Genomic DNA, 13,722 nt, shown 5'->3' with positions numbered 1-13,722 from the left:
ATAACAACCTACTGCAGCTGGCAGCTAATGTGGCAGCTACTTTAACGTAAGTGGTAGAAATCTGTGTCTGATATTCAAACCTAGGCCTTGATACCTCACACAAGGGGTTTTTACAGAGGAAAAATCAGACCCACCTCATTTATAGACAGTAAAGATGGAGACAGTGGGCCAAATTCTTGCTTGACAAAAGAAATGCAAAACTTCTCCTGAGGTTTGTATAGCAACTAGTGTCTGGTCACCCAAAAGATTTGAACCAGGGACCTCCCAAACTGAGAGCACTTGCTTTTACAACTTGAGCTAAAGGAGCCTCTGTCCATCCATCCATGTTGCACTCATCAGTGGACTTTTGTCCATTTCATCAGTGGAGAACTGAGTCACAGACTAGACTAAGTGACTTGCCCAAGGTCATTTAGGAAGTCTGTTGTAGAGCCAGTAACTGAACTCTGATGGCCTTAATTCCAAATCAGTACTCTAGCTATTAGACCACCCTTCCTATCTCCATCTGCTAGATAGCAGCTGTAACAGACCTTTATCCTCTATCCATCAACGTTTATGTATTTATTTTTTGTAATTTCAATGTAAATAATAAGATGCCTATCCAAGGCTGGAGGGGCTTCAACACACTTAAATTTCAGCAACATTAAAATAATCAGTTTAACGAGAGCTCAGCCAGCCAAAACTCATACAGAAACTCCTGTCACATCTTTGTTGTGTAAATTGCTTACCCAGAGCCTTTACCACCCATTGTTTGGTGAGGTTTTTGGAAGAGTTTGTGTGTTTTGAACAATGCTCATGTTCTAGCAGATCAAAAGTTGTCCAACAGGATGTTTTTGCATCAGAAAATGCTGGTTCGATTAAAGCAAAACTTTTTGCGGGCACACAATGGTTTGGTGAAATTTTCTACAGGAAATTATCCACGTTTCCATCTGCTGGTATGTTATCAATTCTAACACAGTTTGACCTTACTGCAACAAAATGTTAGGATGAGGAAGACAAAATATTTGGGGCCAAATGAAATTTCAAAATCTTGGAATTTCCCGGGAGGTGGGAATTCTGTTTTTCAACCAGCTCTGCTCGCTATCTATGCAATCAACAATGCAAAAACACAAAGTACTTCCTCTAGGAAACAAAGAGCATTACTTCTTGCTCAACTGAAGCATAAGAAACCCTTAAAACGGGTACAAATTGGCACTAAAATTGGGCACAGAAATAGTAACAATGGGCCTAATCCAAACCTTGCACCCAAACGCATCTCAATTTAAATTGGGTGAGCTGATCAGGATGGAAAAAAGGTTGCTATCAAGGAAACCATACTGGGGTTGTGCTTTTTAAAAAAGCTGTTTATTAACTTCCCCGTTGGTGGTGGGTGGGTGCGGGCTTCAGAAGAGGGTGCTCTTTTGCCCCGGGGAGGAGTACAGCGCTGATTTCCCTGCCCCGGACGGTGGCCAGGAGGCTGGCAGAGCTAGCTTTCACACGACCTCTCCTGACCACCTGTGCTCGTTAAAGATTCCGGAAGAGTTTTCGCAAGTCTTGGGTTGTTAACTCCAGTGAAGTGGCCAAATTCCACCCGGGGTGACGAGATTCCTAAGCGCACTGCCTGCTCTCCGAGGCAGCCACACCCTCTGCAATCATCATCCCAGGCTGCCATGTGAGCTTTCAGTCGCTGGGCCCCAAAAGCTGCTGTGAAAATGGCACTTGGACAGGGCTAGATTGTGGCTGTAGGCCCAGCCCCAAGAAAGAGTCAGGGAGTGAGGCATGGTGCTCCCAGAGGCACTGTACCTTCGAGACGCCCGTCTGAGGATTAGCTTTTCAGCAGCACCCCGTTGCCCTGGGGAAGGACGAGGAATAATCTTCTACAGCCCATTATAGGGGACAGGTGCCTCGCTGTACTGGCTGGCACGTAGCGTCAATGACGTATGAGCGCTTAGGCCAACAAGGCCTCAGCCTAGGGTGGTGAATTTATAAAAGCAGCGTTTTTGTAATTGCGGCATTTTTGCGCGAGCCCCGCGGCACGTGGGCCACCCGCGGGGTCGGGTGCCCGAGCCCCGCGGCGTGTGGGCCGCCCGCGGGGTCGTCTGTTCGTATTGTAACTCTGCACCCAACTGAAGCACCAGTGACCCCGCGATTCTCCCAATCACAGCGCGTCCCAAGGGCGGCGCGACGCCCTTTAGTAAACATACTCGCGACAATCCTAAGCCTTAGTAGTATGACCGGCAGCAGGGCCGGCTCAAGGCCCCGGCAAAGCAGGCACCCCTTGTTGTTGTTGTTTTGCTTGGGCAGTCGTGCTCTCTGTGCTTAGGGCGGCAGAAGACCTAGGGCCGGCCCTGACGGAAAGGAAGAAATTAAGCGCTTCTCAGTTCAGAAACGATGCTGTACCAAAGAAAGGGGGCAGCAATTATTTCAGGGCCTAGGGTCGGCCAAATCATTAATCCGCCACTGCGAAGCATGGTGCCATTGCTCCACCTCTTCACCCTCTCTCTATCCGTTTCCCACTGCTACCGCATCCCGGGGGAAGGGGCATGAAGGCAGCATTTGGCAGAGCTTCCCTATCTCTCCCAGCACCCAGAGCGAAGATACATTAACCTGAAGGAAATCCTTCCCTTCCACCCATTCCCCTGCACGCTCATTGTCTGTACCATCAATTAGCAAAAACTCATCCTATGTACATACGGAATCTTCCCTCGGGCAGAGCGCCCCGTCAAGTGGGGTGTGATTTTTTTTTTTTAAAGCCTAAAGAAGGACTTCAGCATTTGACTGCAAGTTTGTCAGTGGGGATCCACCCAGGCCTATTTATGTCAGCACAGATCGTAATAAAGGCGCTGTGACGTATAGCTAATACTCCAGCAAAACCCCAGGAGCATCAACATTCACAAAATAGCTTTGCCAGACACCCACAAACCATTCCTGTGCACCCTTCCTCAGCGAACTCAGACCAAGCAGTAGGACAAGTTCCAGAGCTCAGGGTATGTCTACACTGCAGTTAGACCCCCGCAGCTGGCCCGTGTTGGCTGACTAGGGCTCACGGGGTGTGGGCAAAGGGGCTGTGTAATTGTGGTATTTGGGCTCCGGCTGGAGCCTGGGCTCTAGGACTCTGCGAATGTCTACACGGCAGTCAGACAGCCCCTTAGCCAGAGCCCCCGCACGCCCAAGTCAGCTGGCCTGGGGCAGCTGTGGCTGTCTAACTGCAGTGTAGACATGGCCTCAGAGAGAATGTCCTGCCAGCGGTTTAGGCCTGCAGTGCCCTTGCAATTTGTTGTGATTATCCCAGCAGGTCTGACTTTCCTCCAGCACCTGCACTTTGATCTCTCAGGAACAGCAACAGGTTCCCGGCAGCCAGCCAGCTCTCTCAGAGCACAGGACATTTATTTTAGGACAAAAGCATTACTGAAAACCCCCTCTCAGAAAACAGTAAGCCGCCTCTGCACACGCTAGCTTACCGGGTTCACCGACTTCCACCAGGAGCCCCTGGCAGGTTCATGGATTCCAAGACCAGATGGGACCATTGTGATCATCTCGTCAGCCCTCCTGTATAACACAGGCCAGAGAACTGTCCCAAAATAATCCCTGGAGCAGAGCTTTGAGAAGAACATCCAGTCTTGATTTTAAAATCATCGGTGATAGAGAATCCACCAAGACCTTCGGTACAATGGTTATTTACCCTCTGTATTAAAAATTTACCCCTTATGTCCCATATGCATGTGTCTAGCTTCAACTTAGAGCTATTGGATCATCTCTGACCTTTTCCTGCTAGATTGAAGAGCCCATTCTTAAAGATTTGTTCCCCAGGTAGATACATATAGATTGTGATCAAACCAGCCCTGAACCTTTCCTTTGGTAAGCTAAGTAGATGGAGTTCTTCACATCTAATCTTCAAACTCAAAGGGGATCCAGTCCTTCAAACCCTTCCAGATGGATTTTGCCCTCTTGGTTACAATCTCATGTCTGTTTTTGGATCAAAATGAGTCATTCAGCCAGCTCAGGCCGACCCTTTATACCCCAAACTCTTTCTTTGTCTCCTGGGTTTCTTGAACCCAGTCTGTGCAATTTCCCCCAGAGGACAGCACTTCTTAGGAACTGGGTACCTGTCCCCGCTCTGCAGTAATTACTCCCCACTGATTTTAGTTCCCGAAAGGAGCTCGGTAACCCTTCCACCTGGAGCTAGAACATAATCCCTGCCTCACAAAGACACAGCTAACCTAAATTTGATGCAAAAGCTATTGAGGGGGTCCATAATATCTGTCAGCTTGACACCTTTTGCCCAGGCTACAAAACAAGCATTTGTCTCGAGCAGGTCAAAGCAGCATTTCTGCTGAAGATGGCACCAATGAACTGATTCATTCCTCATTTCCCACCTGCCCGCAGCCGTCAGTGTGTCATCTGTTTGCTATCACAGCCAGAACCGGCTAAAGGAGATTGGGCAGGAATTACTGAGCTGTAATGAAAGGTTGAGGTGACACTCAGCCCAATGATTTCAATAACCGGCCCTTACAGAGGGCTGAGATGATAGAGTCATGAGACCAAATGCCTGCTGAACATCTTTACAAATGCTTGGCTCCAAGCCCAGGAAGAATGAAACTCTTGGTCCGTGCCCACTGCATGGTGGAAGAGTTTCCACATCGACTCAGTCACCAGCATATTTGACTTCCTTTCTGGTATTATCAACAGAGAGGTGCAATTGCTCTGCGGACTGGGAATCAGCACAGTGGAGTTTTCACTATTTCATATTGTTTCTATTACAGCAGCACCTGGGAACCACAGTGGAGGCTTGGGGCTCCATTGCATTAGGCACTAAACAGAGGTGTACCAAAGACAGTCCCTGCCCCAGACAGCTCACAAGCTACATGGCGGACAAGCTGCAACAGACAGATGAAACAGAGAAAGTGGGTGGGAGTGGGCTTCAGGGGGTAGGAAACAATCGAATAAATCCTGCTGGGACTGTGAGTTCCGTGGGGCTGGGACCATCTGTTTGCTCTGCGTTTGTACAGCACCTAGCGCCCCGGGGCCTTGATCCATGCCTGGAGCTCCTAGACGTTACCACGATGCAAATAATAATAATTCATAATAAACAGAGCCTAGCTAAAAAGCTGAAGTCATAGCACAACACGAGCCCCTGCCAGACTGAAGTGTGGTTGTTGTGGGTCAGAGGAGTGAGGGAGGTGAAGCTGGGGAAGGCTGGCACAGCGGCTGCCCATATTAGAGCACATTTGTGGATAAATAAAAGCCTTCGGTCCCTTAGCTCATGAAGACAGTGTGGCCTATTGAATAGGACACTGGACTGGGTTCAGTTTGTGGCTCTGCCCCAGGTCTTGCCACAGGCAAGTCACCCCCCTTCCCGTGCCTCAGTTTCCCCATCTGTCAAATGGGGACAATGATGCTGTCCTACATTTATAAAGCGCTTGGAGAGCTACTGATGGAAAATGCTATATAAGCGCTAGGCATTATTATTATTAGAAGCAGGGAAACACACTCCACATTTTTCTCTGCCCTATTCCATCTCCATGAGCAGAACTATTTCCTACTTCAATTTATCATTAGAAAGCCTGCTATTTTTCAGCCCAGTCTGTTCATATAAAGTTATGTTAAACAGTCTAAATGTACATTTATAAAGTCAAGATGCATCTTCCCATGAGATATCCTCACTAAGAGATGGGGCCAAAACCAGAGCCAGGGATCTGACCAACTCCCCGATGCGTGCACACACCAGGGGTTGAGTTACGTTCAGGTTACATCTTTATTCATTGCAAATTTTGCCATTCATTCTGTTCATGCATTGGTTTCAATCCAGGCCAGATTTCCACTGATGTATTTACTGTTCATATGTTCACATGGTCAAAATTCAACCCAAGGGTCAGTCCCAGACCATTTGCTTCAACTCCATGCTAGTCTATTATTAGGATGTTTGGCTGGCCATCAGTCACATGGTATTGTGTCTGCTCCTTGAGTGGATGACTGAACATTTCTGAAGAGGAGACTGATGAATAATAAAGACCAAATGATGGCGTTTCCGTTGTGAATGTTCAGAAAATTGTGCTAAAATGCTTGAAAATGTGTGGGACTCACAAACACCTTTGTGACTATATGTTGGATGCCCAAACACTCCCAAACAACCAATAATGGCCCCGTGGGGCTAGGGACCACTCACATGCTTCAAGTTAAGCATGTCCTTAAGTAGTTTGCTGACTCAAGATCGAGAGCTAAATATTAGGCAAAAAAAATGATTCATGAAAACTTTTTGTTGCTTCTTTTCTTCTGCATTTTGAAATCTTAGACAAATGGAACGTTCTCACAAAGCATTCCTGGGGGAAATAACTGGGCTTTTCTTTCTTCTTCAGAACTGCATGTTTCATCCACCTTCCTGAGACAACCTCACCAATGACAATGAACCAGACTTGGTGCTGAAGATGCAAATAGGAGACTAATGGGGCTTAGGAAAGCCTTCTATGGGAGTTAGACGCTTAACCTATTCAGGCTCTTTTGTGAATCCCACTAGATGTCTGTCTGAATCTTTAGGCATCTAAATTCCATGTAAACTGGCCCAGAGGTTAGGTAGACATTGAGGGCCCAGCTCCAGCTCAGGCTTTCAAGCCACCCGATCCCCTGGGACTGAGCTTGGATGGTCAGCCCAATCTGCCGCCCCAACTGCATTGTCCGCACTATTATTTTTAGCAGACCTAGCCCTAGTCTGGGAGGCTCGCGCCCAGCTCTAGTGTAGACATACCCTAAGTGATTTAGGAAATTTAGGATCACAAGATCCATTGACTTTTAATCCCACCGTGGGCCAGAGCCAGAGGACAGGGATCCAGAACTATGCCCAGCGTTAGCAAAACAGAGCCCCACCCCACTGAGACTTTGAGAAATCTAGGCCACCCACGTTTTTCCCATCTCATTTAAGTGCAGGAGAAGCCAGCAATTAAACTCTTATGTAGCAAAAGAACACCAAAACATGCAAAGAAGAGATACCATTCTGAAGTGAGAATGAGTCATGCACACAATGCAAATGAAGGGGAATTAGAGCAGTCTTTGGCTATTAATGAATAGCTCACCATGCCAGAGAGGAGTTTCACGTCTGGTAAGAGGTCTTGGGAACATATAAAAGGGCTCCTGTCCCAACGATCCTCATTCACTCATCTTCGCTTCTCTTCACGAGTTCTTCTTTGCATTCAGGGTAAGTCTGAAGATGCCAAATTTCTTCCCTCTGGGACTCGATCCTGTGCCGCGGAATTTGTTGGAAGCGTCACCATTGAGTTCAGTGGGTGCAGGGTAAAGAACTAATTTAAGTCCTGATTCAGGAAAGACCTGAGCACATGCTTAACTCCCATTGATTGCCGGGGAGGCTTGGATATGTGCTAAAATTGAAGCACATACCTATGCGCTGTCTTGGAGCGGGATGGTTTCCTGAATATGGGCTCCACTGCTTATGTGCCTGGGATCTGTAACAAAATAGAATAGAGTCTGTCTTTGGGCAATGAGGATCTGTAATCGAGTTCTGATAGTCTCCATGGGCCTTTTTGCTGATGCTAAATTCACTGGCCAAAGTTTTATGTCGCTAGGGTGTGTTCAGTTGTGGTTCCCTGCTGAAAAGTGACCCATGCTCAGCCTAAGTCTTCCTCGGAGGTATCCCAACACCTTTCCGTGCCCCTTCCGGTAGGACTGCATAGGGTGCAGCGGGGAACCAGTGCAGAGTGTGCAGCTGCTCCCGGGATCTGCCCAGGAACAGTGGCACACAGCAGGAGAAATCCTGCTGGAGACCAGAAGCAGAAAGTACGGTGGGAGTGGCAAGGATTGCTGGGGGGCAACCTTGCAGGTCACCACAGGCAGGGTTAATGATCAGTGCTCAAGTACTCAGCGTTCAGGAACCAACAGCTGGTGCGTTAGAAAAAATGGGGATGGCAGGCAGATTCCCTGGTGTTTGCAGCTACCAATGGTTTGTCTCTTTCTTTCAGGGTTACCCAAGGTGCAGAAAGATGTGCTCCCGCCAGGAGAAAGACCACTGCCACAAACAAGACTGCCACAAACAAGACCACTGCCACAAAGAAGACCACTGCCACAAACAAGACCACTGCCACGGGAGCGGAGGTGGGTTGTCTTGCCACGGGAAACCACAGAAGCCCTGCCAGCAGGAACAGCAGCAGCAGCAGAAGCATTGCTGCCCAGTGCCATCCCAGAAGCTGAAGTAGCCGAGTACAGACCAGCTGGAAGGGAAAATGCTGAGCTTAGAAACCTGCCAATTAACTGCTTGTTCTCATGATCATACCTTGAATTTGTAAAGCTTTGCATGGCCTTGTAACTGTCGTAAACTGCAAGTTGTCTTTCTCTTCTCCAACTGCTCTTGTATCTCGGAGGCAGTTATGAAAACACGGGAGAAACGTGAATTGTATCTTTATGCTGTAATAATCTGATCCATCCATTTCCTGCTTTAGTCTCCAGTGGTGCCTGTGAGACATTAAAATTTGAAGTTCATGAGAGTTCCATGGTCCTTGTGTTTCCTCATGTTAGTCTCTTGTATACTATTTAGCATCCATACGCTGTAGATGGTCACATATGACATTAACCATATAACAAGCATTACACCTTCTTCAAGGAAGGTCTAGATTTCAAAAATTCTCAGGGTCAGATTTTCAAGTGCTTGGCATTCAAAAGTGCTCTGCACTTAACACGTGATCTACATTGCTACAACACACAGAACTTTCTCTGGGTCTGTCAGGCTCAAACAGCCAGGCAAGCGTTTGGTGTGATGAAGGGCATTCAAAGGGAAAAGTCAAATGAGCAGAGATACAACCAGAGCTGCTGCTCTTCTTGCTCAAATCGAATGCTGCTGACAGTTGTTCCGTGATTTGTGATAAACCCTAAATGGCTGGGAAAAAATTCTCCACGCTAAGAATAATGCATGTATCACAGCTGTGATCACTGCTAGTCCTAGTGAGGCCAGAATTTTTAAGGGTACATTTTTCATAGGTATAAGTATTTTGTGTAACCTAAAAGATGCTCCTAAAAAAATCTCCTGTTTTTTCATTGTGAAAATATGGTCCCTTCACGGAAGTGGAGCATAGACCTGTGCTAGTTCCGAATTTCACTCTAGATGAGTCAAAAGTGAGTCTCAGTTCCGGTGACAAAGGAAGCCTCCCGCTCCCCTGGTATCCCATTAAGAATGTGCAGCCCACTCCGAGTGACCTGACCACTGAAATCACTGCAAAGACTTTACACTGATGTCAATGGGCTTTGACTCAGGTCCATATAGAGCATTACAGCCTTTTACTCACTGCTAGCAGAATTACTATGTTAGCTCAAGTAGCAGGGGCCAGGGAGTTTAAGTAGAATTTAAGTGCTGGCTAGGCCCAGTCCTCTGTGCAGGGGTGAGTTTATACCTTTGATCCTCATTCATGTAGAAATAACGAGGAGTCCTTGTGGCACCTTAGAGACTAACAAATGTATTTGGGCATAAGCTTTCGTGGGCTAGAACCCACTTCATCAGATGCATGGAGTGGAAATATAGGAGCAGGTATAAATACACGAAAGGATGGGGGTTGCTTTACCAATTTACCTATTTCATGTATACCTGCTCCTGTATTTCCACTCCATGCATCTGATGAAGCGGGTTCTAACCCACGAAAGCTTATGCCCGAATACATTTGTCTCTAAGGTGCCACAAGGACTCCTCGTTGGTTTTGCTGATACAGACTAACACAGCTACCACTCTGAAACCTGTCATTCATGTAGGTCAGATTTGCAAGCAAATAGGCAAAGATAACCAGGCAGACAGACCACCATTATGGCATCAATTCAGCAAAGCACGAAATGCTTATATATCTGTCCTTATCCAGCAAAGCACAGAGGAATCAAGGACATGCCTAAAGCTCAGTGTGGGCATAAGGCCTTGGCTTCATAGGCGTGGGCTGCAGGATCAGGGCCAACTTGCTGAAGTATCTGGCTTGTCCTTTATATGACTGGGAGGGGGATAGAACAGGGCCCAGTCATGTACGACAAGGATGGCTGCACTATCAGCGGAGTAACCCAAATCCTTTATTCTGCATATTCCACTCACATTCTAGCTCAGCTAATTGCCCAATGGCGAGTTGGCAGAGTTAGCAGTGATGTTGGGTATGAAGAGAGAAGGCAATCAACAAGCTCAGAAAGCAGGTTTTTAATTACTAGATGCTGTGAGCTGAGAGCAGCCTGACATGAACACGTATATTGTAATCTGGACTCAGAAACGGGGAAGAAGATAAGTTGAAACTCTGCTCTCCTACACAGCGAAAGATCTCAATCAGGGGCAAGAGGAGCACGTAGTACAGCCATCTCCGAGACTTTGAAAACCATGAGTAGGAAATGACTGTCCTAAAAGTCAGGAGTTGTGGGGTTTTCAGATCATACATTTTGGGTTGTTTCCCTTTGCTTTCTGGTTTCTGAACCCATAGGGTGTATTCAGGCCACCGAAGATTTTCTCTAACACCATGAGTGCTAGAAATGTCCAGGGCGGGGAGCGGGGCTGTTAAACCAAAGCTGAGATTCTCATTAAATGACATGACTCCGGGAGCTGGGGCTTTAAGGAAAGCACCAAATATCATGGGACTTGTAATAAAATTGTCAGAGCTGGCAGCATGTCCACGTCTTTTATTAATGACTGAGAGTGAATCACTATGGCTGCATACTGTTTATTGTAACAAGAATTGTCGTCACTCAAAACACAACTAAGAGTGAAATTCACCCCCATGGAGAGGCACCACTCAAGTGCTATGGGAGAGAGCTAAAAAGAGGTATGTGGGATTTTAGCAGTGTCTGTATACAGGTGAATTTCACCAAGGTGACTTTTGTCCTTAGAGCTCATTTACAAATGCTTATTTGGGCTTCATACCAAACATGCCCTGGGAATAAACATCAGACATCACACTCTCATTGCAAACAAACCAGCCTTTCAAGCCATGTTGGGATTTGCTCTAACAACAATATGCATATTTCCTGAAGGCACACAGCCACACATTGTTGTGTAGTTTGCTCTTCTAATTTAAACCAACAACGTCTTTATTAAAAGCCATGACAGCGATGTCCGTGCCAGAGAGGAGATCAGATGCAGTGGTTAGGTCATATTGGTAGATGTGATGCTATCAAGCCAGGTGCCAGCTCATGCCAAGGTCTTCATGCCTCAGTGGAACACTGACAAATACATATCTGCAATCACTCTGGCTCACCTGTGTTAATGTTGTTAAAATCGGTAACAGAAATATAAAAATGTACTTAGTGTTTCGACTCTATGGAATGTATGCTGCATGCATTATGTAAGACCAAGCCGGGGAAAAATTCATAGGGAAGGGTTACAGACATGGGCATAGTTTGGAGGGGCAAGAGGAGCATTACCCCCCTAAACTGCAAGCCTTGGGCAGGCATGAAATTTGCCTCCAGTGCACGGCCCAGCTGGTCTGCCTGGAGCTGCCCCCCACCCAAATATAGAATTCAGACCGCGCCTATGGTTGCAGACCATGCTGGATGAGCAAGCTTCTCAAAGAGGTGAGAAGCAGAACGCCTACCAGGAGTGGAAGATGGGACGGATCAGCAAGGAAAGCTACCTCTGGGAGACATGCCAGAAGCCCAGCAGGACTGGATGTTGCACAGAGAATGATGTTTAACTGTGCTGCAGCTGTCTGGGACCAAGCTGGAGCATCTGCACCGCTATTAAACAGCCCCTTAGCTTAGCCTGAACTCCGCAAGCCTGAGTCCGCTGGCACAGGCCAGCCACAGGGACGAGCCCACTGTGGCTCAGAGGAAAACCCTCTGCAATTACTCTGCTTCTGCTCAAAATACAGGTTTGTGTCACGCAGCTTCAAGATTGCTGGGGTGCACCAACGTGGAGGAAACAAAGACAAACCGCAAGTGCCCCGAGCTAACACGACACTGTGGAGCTATCAGCCTCCTACCTGTGTGCTTAATCATACATCACAGCTCCTCTGTGATCATCTCGCCTCTGAAGAACAATCCCATGAACCCCCTTGCGCGTGCTGCACAAGACAGTTCTGGTTCCCTGTGCGCCAACCTCTGCAGGTATGGGGCCAGGAGGGGAGGAAATGAAGCAGGAGTTCCAGCGTCTTGGGGGCATTCTGTGTTTGTACAGCACCTAGGACAATGAAATCCTGGTCCGTTACCAGGTTCTCCTAGACACTATTGCAATAAAATATAATCATACTGTGGCTTTGGTTATTAACTCTTAGCCCTGGAGCAATTTAAGGGCCCAATCCTACAAACACCACCTCAGTGGGACTTCTGAGAGCCAGCCCTGCTCCTGGTAATAAAGTTGTTTCAAGGTTAGCCCTTTGCAAGAAACACATCAGATGGGGCTGAAGTGTATCTTTTTCTAACATTTTGCTGCTAGCTTCATATTGATTAAATACAAGTAGTGATAACAGGGCACCAAAAACTTCTTTGAAAAAACCAGAGGGTCTCTTGCTTCTGTCGACAGAGCTCATTGCATGCACCAGGCGGTCCTTGCATCCCTCCGTCCCACCCCGATCAGTCTTCCTGTGCACCCCCAGCCATCCCCCTCTATTCCATGCACTGGTTGAGCTATAGGCAATTGCAGAGGTGCTTGGAGCTTGCTAAACAGAAGGCCAGGGCACCATTTGTCCCCCCGTTTTTCCACTTTCTGGTTTCCCCCCAGATCAATAGGGTTCTGTTCATTGATGTCTAGAACGTTCCCTGAAATTGTGGCATCGAGCAAATGTGACATTCAAAAGTTATCACATTACAGACAGACCGAGAAATGCTGTCGAGCTGAGTGCATGACCTCACTAATAATGGCCCAATCTCCCCGTAGAGAAAAAACATTCGATACAGCAATAAGCCAATAAAATACGTGGAAGGATTTCATCCTGTTTCATAGAGGCACTTTGTCTAGATATGTATATACCAATATTACTGTGGAAACCAGTACATTCATAGAATCATAGGACTGGATGTGTTGGATCATATTAAAGAAGTTCTGTATTAAAATCACAAATGAGTTTGATTCCCCATAGTTTAAATTCCAGGGTATTACTAATTAAAAGGTCTCTTGGTTTTTGGTGCTGTTTCTCTCCCTCTCTGTGTGAAACTTGCAAGCTGCTAATTGTGTTAATACATTCTAAGACAGAGTCTGTTCCCAAAGCAATTCTTTGTAACAACAACTACTCACACAGAGAGAGACTCTAAGCAACACTCTGTAACAACAGAAACAGCACCCAGAGACTCCCCGCCCTTTTGTTGTATTCATCTCGCTTTGTTCACAATTGTGATTAAAATAGAGATAGAGGATGTATGTGGATGCATGCTTGGTGTGGATAATAACTGAATGATCAGGGAGGTGCCAGCCTAAGAATCCAGTGTCCATCGGCTGAAGAAGGCGTCAAGTGGAAATAAGCAGAGGATCCCCAGGGGGGCAGACTGGAATCCACCCAACAGCCTCAAGAATGGGAGACCCAAAGAACAAGATAACATCTGGCAGCACGGAGCCATCAGGAATGTGCCATCTGCTGATTGATTCAGCAACAGCATGATGGAGCAATTCCCATAGACTGACAGAGGAAGAAATTCCTATAAAAATGGACTCTGGAAAGTGAGAACTTTGGGGTCTGATTCTGCAAATCAACTTCCAGGAGCATCAGATGAGCATCTGAGAAGGCCCTGCTCCCTTCTCATGTCCAGGCCACCTGGCCAGTGGCTTGGCATGAGCAACTCTAAGGCTGGTAACTATGAGAA

General features: G+C 47.0%; 1 long non-coding RNA gene across 1 annotated transcript; it reads left to right on the top strand.

Moving 5' to 3' along the window:
* Positions 1–6,940: 6,940 nt before the first annotated feature.
* Positions 6,941–8,465, top strand: LOC311512685. The gene is made up of 2 exons (XR_014709529.1): positions 6,941–7,165; positions 7,944–8,465. It is a non-coding gene; the product is annotated as an uncharacterized lncRNA (long non-coding RNA).
* The last annotated feature ends 5,257 nt before the right edge of the window (positions 8,466–13,722 follow it).

This window comes from Lepidochelys olivacea, assembly GCF_965140295.1.
Source record: "Lepidochelys olivacea isolate rLepOli2 genome assembly, chromosome: 24".
Lineage (NCBI taxonomy): Eukaryota > Metazoa > Chordata > Testudines > Cheloniidae > Lepidochelys > Lepidochelys olivacea.
This window is presented reverse-complemented; position numbering and strand designations above follow the sequence as displayed.